Genomic DNA, 6,122 nt, shown 5'->3' with positions numbered 1-6,122 from the left:
ACTGGTTCTGATTTCCAAACCAGGATAGCTGGCTGCCTTTGCAAGGTGATGTGAAAACTTCAGGAGAGTATGACTGTCCAGAATTGATAAGCCTATAAAGTTTTACTGCTATAGCATCTAAACTTAGTATATCTTTCTTTTTTTTTAATGCATGGAGTGGCCAATCTGTCTTACAATATTTTATTAAACAGGGTATTTCCACCAAAGGACAGTAACCCTCACTGTCTGTAATCTGTCTGCATTAGATCACTTTAAAAGGTATTAAATGAAAATCAGAAGTTAAATGTACCATGGATTTTAAAGGTGTCACGGCATGGAAGAATAAAGATGAAGAGAATGGATTCTGACTTGCAGTGAATGAACAGAAATAAATCCAGAGCTTTCTGTAATGGAAAGCCTGTCCCCCCTCACTGGTCATCCTCTGCTGTTCATCCACCTCCCTCCTGCACAACCCCCAGCCAGTGACCCCCCCGGCCCCACCCAGGGCAGTAATTCCACAAGGTAATTCCACGAGGAGCTCCCTGAGGTGGCCCCAGTGTCCCAGGGCAGCAGGAGGGGATGTGATCCTGCATCCCACAGTCACTCCAGGGCTCCCTGCACTGCAGTGCTTCCAAAGGCAGCTCTGACTGGCCCCAGTTTTGCCACTCTGACACTTTGCAAGCAGCTCTGCTGCCTCGGAGAGGAGCAGCCAGAGCAGGAAGCCAGCCCATGCAAGTGGCCTCCTGCTCACAGGAATTGCCTTGGAATTCTGCAGCCCTGGGTTTAAGCCCCAGCTCCAGCTCGGGCTCACTGGGTAATTTGCAGCGGGTTTGTCCCTTGCGCTCTCTCTCTCTCTCTCTCTCTCTCTCTCTCTCTTTCTCCCTCAGCTTTTTATGATTTTGGCAATCGATCAGGATTAGCCTTCTCTCCTTCTTTTACCTTTCATCTTTCTAATGGAAGGGAACATATCCCACAAATGTGCTGTGTGGGTTCTGCTGCCAGCTGTTGCTTAGGGGAGAGAGCCCAGAGTGAGCCCAGCCTGAGCCTGGGGACCACAGCCCCTCCCCAGGACAGTTGTGTTTTACCCTCCTGGATAAACATGGACACCTTAGGAGGGTTTTTTTCCCCTTAAGGTGGGTTTCTAATAGAGCTGAATCTGGCACAGCTCTCATTAAGGCCTGACCATGGCTGACAGTTCACATCTATTTGGGGAGCAGTTTTTATCAGGCAAAGTCACCTGGGAGCTGCACCTGGAACAGCCACTGTGAGAGTCCCATCTCCTCACAGACTGTTCCTGAAGATGCTCCCTGGAATTAAACCACAACACGAGGAGCAAATGTAATGGACCAAAATCTGGGGGACTGCAAGTTTTCAAGCATGTTTAGGACTTAGGACCCGAGAGGCTCCCACAGAGATTTTAGCACTGAGTTTTCCTGAGCCCAGTGTAGGACTGCTGGGGTCCCTGTATGAACATCCAGACTCTCAGGGATGTAAGAGCAGACCCACCATCACCTGAATTACTTCTCTGCCCTGCACACATGGCTATCCCATGGTCATACCCATGCCTAGTCCTGGTCCTAAACCCCTTTATGACCACGCCACTCCGCTCTTAAATCCCAGCTCGGATATCTTTTCTTTTGAGAAACACAGCAGGCTAAGTATTCCTGACATGTCCAGGATGCTCAATGTCACCTTTTGTCCAGGACTCTCACAGCAACAGCCTCCCTGGGAGCACAGGGAATCCATCTGCTTGGCAGATACACCTGGCAGCAAACCTGTCTCACAGCAGGTAGCTGAGAAGCACAGCATCTACAGTCCTGCTGCTGATCCCACCGGGAGGAATCCCAGTCACTCCCAAGGAGATAGGTACTGATGATGTGGGATCCCTAACATGAGACAGACACAGCAAGTTCTGCCTTTCTCAAAATTCACATCTGGGAAGGAGCAACGGAGCGAGAACCAGCCCCATGAGACACACCAGAATCAGCCCATCTCAGCATGGGGCACAAGCTTTGGATCACTGTGATTCCAGGGATCAGGGGTTCAACACAAACCTCTCCTGGCTCTGGGTGGTGGTGCTGCACCGTGGCACCAGCACCAATACACACACCCTGCCCTGGGAGGAGAACTGGGGGTTTGAACCAAAGGGAATGAGGTGCCTGCTACGTTTCAAAGGGATTTAGAAGCTCTGCTCCATCTCAGAAACTTCCCCAGACTTCCTGAGAGGCTGAACACGTGCTTGACATGACACCAGATAATGTTTGTGGGCTATGGCATAACTGGGGATTACTGCTCTGAAAAGGAGGACTTGCTGAAGTGGCTGTGGTTTAAGGAAGGATTTGAAAGGGGAGAGGAGTACAGAGGGAAGCTGTTCTAGACAGTAAGTCACATAAGAGAAGGCTTAAAAACCAAGAGCAGGAGGAAATGAAGGGATCTGAAAAGGAAGGGATTTGGGATAAATGAGTGGAGGAGGAGGAGAAATGTCAGCTAGCAGCAAGATTACACTGGGCAACGTGTGAGCTCCTTCAGTCCTTCTTCATGGGGTGACTGGAGTGATGGGAAAGGAAAGATGCACCAGTGAGCTCTGGGCTGGCTACCCGAGAAAAATAGGCAACTGCACACTAATAGTGGGAATTGAGGGAATTTAGTGAAATTATATCACAGCTTGCTCACATCACAGAGTAACTGATGGTTGTAACTCATAACAGGCAACTTCAGCAGATACAGGGGCTCAAGCACCAGGGCCCAGGTCAGGAGAGGTGTGGGGAGGAGCAGGAGGCTGAGAGATGGTGCCACTAGTGGAGTATAATGGTGTAATGTTCACTCACCAGGCTGAATTAAACACTGTTCATGGATTTTCCTGCACTAGTTTGCACTGGCTATCACAGATAAGCCACATTAATGCAACTCTGTTATGATGTTGGGAAACCTCAATAATGGAAATTAACTGCTCTGCATGGAAGGATGAATGGAAGTTACACAACCCCTGGCCCTATTTCCGAGAAGCACAGCAAAGTTGAGTGGGTGCATTCAAATTTAATAGCTGTTATCAAAATCAAGGAAAGGACTTCCACTCAAAGGGTAACTGGGAGAAAAGCAAGGACTTGGGAGCATTGCACAACCCCAGCAGCTCTGGACTCACACCAACAACGGTAACTCCAGCACTGGAACAATGCACCAGCTCAGTGCTCTGACACGAGGCCAAGGGGCTTACAAAACACCTCCAAACAGTTAATGCAAATCCATATTACCAGGCCTATTAATGGCCTGTCATTGCCTGTCTGCAGATCACTATGGTGTGCTCTAGATTTCCTTAATCTAGTTATCCTTAACTGACATTTCCAGCTCTGGTGGGATTCCACAAGGCCCTAAAATCTGAAGGACCGACCTCTTCTCTGCCCATTGAATCACCATTCCCTCACCCTCTGGCCTCAGTTGCTTTTCCCATATAACAGGGACAACATCTTGTACCTTCACTGTAGCCATGGGACTTTTGTGTCCAGCTGCTTTCCGAGCTGAATAACTCAAGCAGACACGTTATTTTGAATTTCTTATTGTCTCAATTTAAGTTTTAAACTGATTCTTACAATCTTTCACACACACACGGGACAAAATGATCAAAAGACATTTACAGCTGGTTTTAAATGTGAGCCAGACCTTGCTGAAACCTGGTGTTTCTGCCCCATTTGCAGAGGACTTGGCAGGGAGGGCAGGAGAAAAGACTGCATTTCCCTTGTCTCAGCTCCCTTGTCTGTTAACGTGAAACCTAAAATACTCCCCTCCATTTTGGATCAATGTCACATAACCTCATTTCCTCAGCTTAGGAAAAAGCCTTAGATTTTATATGTTGCACTAAAATATGTCAGCACTGCTCAGTTAATAAACAGCACTAAATCAAAACCAGGCCCCAGTTCGTAGATCATGTGAGCCCTGTCAAACACGGGGAGTGATACCATGGCAGGGATGTAATGGACAGCCCCCTTAGCCTGGGCTTTATGGCTGTGAGAGAGAAAAACCTGGTGTTCAGTCACTTCTCATTCACCAGAGGCTGTCACACAGTCTCTCACAGCTTTTTGGGTTATGTTTATTTTTCCTGGGGTTCCCAAGGGCCCTACCTTCTGATCCCCCTGCAAACCCTCCTGTGTGACTACCTAAAGGACTAACCCCTGAGTTACAGCCAAAACTCGAGGCTTTTACTGCACATTAGGCCAGATCCTTACCTGATAAATCAGAATATCCCCCCATCAATTTACACCCCCAGAGGAAACAATTTTCTCAATTCAGAGGAACAACGGCTTGATTTTTTTCTCCGTGTTGACTTTTCCTGGGTGGTGACCCTGTCAAAGCCAAGAAACTTCTCTCCCTCTCATTTGTCAGCAGGACATCCCAGCACCTCTTAGGGCTGTAATTCAGCACCTATGGCTACCCCAGCCTGGCAGCAATCCCCCCTAGTATAACCAGCCACACTGCAGTTCCTATGGTGAAATTCAGGGAATTAATCCCATCAGGCAATCACCTCCTAGACATTGTCCTCATTAGTGGCACCCCCCTAACCAGCATCCTGAATTTTGTGGGAAAACCATCAGGAACATGTCTTAGAGGCTACCAAAAATGGTCACTCATTACTCCCATGCTTCTGATGACCAGCATGAGCAGACTGAGACCCCCAAACTGACATTTACTGTCCCTCATACCCAAAACATGACCATTTACTGGGCACCTTTAGAGATTAATAATGAAAACGCTCCTCTCTCACCCACTGCTGGAAAGAAAATGTTTTTGGAAAGCTGTTCCTGTCATTTGATAGTGTCCAGTTGTTCCATGAGAAAAGCCAGACCTCAAACCCACAGGATGGTTCAGTTTTTCCCTTGGCAGTGCCCAGCTGGAGGCTGCTCAGTGTATCCATACACCTCTTGCTGCTGCTCCTGAAATCTGCCATGGATTAACACAGGGATGCCAGCAGGGAGCCAGAGCCAGGCACAGTCCAAAGCCACCTGAGTGTGGCTTTTAGGGGGTTACCTGAGGCAGAAATCTCACAACACAAGTGTTGATCCAGCTAAAAATACTTGCAATGTTGCAGCAGGCTGAAATCCCACTGGAGCCCTCATCTCTGGGAGAGAGGCAGGGCCATCTCAGTGCAAGAAGTCATCCCTGCCACTCACAACTAAAAAATAGCCTCCTAAAAGTTGGTTTAAGTTTAAACTTCCTGCTGCAGTGAATGGAGAGGGAAACTGGCACCTCTGCAGGGCCATTCATCCCATCCCAAGATAGTTATCTGGGACAGGGAGGGTGAATTGATGCTGGAGGTGCCAGTGTCTTTCGACAGGGGCTATAAAAGGAGCCTTGATGATTATCTTGGAGTAGACACCTAAATTTTAGGCAGAGTCAGTTGAGGTGAATCTTTGTTGAGCTGAAATCAGTGGTGGTTTCGCCTTTGCCTTCAGTGGGGCAGGGTTTTCACCACGGTGATCCGAACAGATTAGAAAAGAAAAACAGAAAAGGGAAACACATCTATAAGGGAATGAAATATTTATTTCCCCCGATTCGCAGCGAGCAATTAAGATATAAAGAGATTAGGGGAATTCTTCACAGACGCAGAGTGGGCTTATATTGAACAAGAAAGGAGGCTTTGGAGTCTGCAAGCACAACTTGAGCTCCCAGCCACCCTGCCTTCCTCCCAGGAAAAGCATCATGCAAATGTGAGGAGGAAGGAATTGCGGTAGACATGCCATCTGGGAGGATGATGGACAACAAGCTGACTAGGAATAAATAGCAAAATATAATAAATTCCAAACCATGCCAACAGCAACTGTTGTGCTATGAATTAACAGTGCTATTAAATGTTTACGCACACACTTCTGTCAGCACCTGTCAGCATTTATGCAATACATACGTTGGCAAATCTGTATTACGTTATTTCTTGCAACTGATCTGCATTAATACTGCCCGTGCACATGTTCAAGCAAATTGCTACACTTCTTTTTGACCTATCCATGTGCAAAAGGTGCAGCAGTTCACAGGATTTTATGCCTATGCAGCAAATTCCGGGTTTATGCGCCAGGCAGCAGAGCAAGGCTGAGGGATAGAGGGCAGCAAAGGAAAGAGAAAGAGGAGCAGGGAAGAACAAGGGACCTGGGAAGCCC

The sequence above is a fragment of the Corapipo altera genome, unplaced genomic scaffold (genome assembly GCF_003945725.1).
Source record: "Corapipo altera isolate COAL_440 unplaced genomic scaffold, ASM394572v1 181b, whole genome shotgun sequence".
Taxonomy (NCBI): Eukaryota; Metazoa; Chordata; class Aves; order Passeriformes; family Pipridae; genus Corapipo; species Corapipo altera.
The sequence above is the reverse complement of the archived record's forward strand: the minus strand, read 5'-3'. Positions refer to the sequence as shown.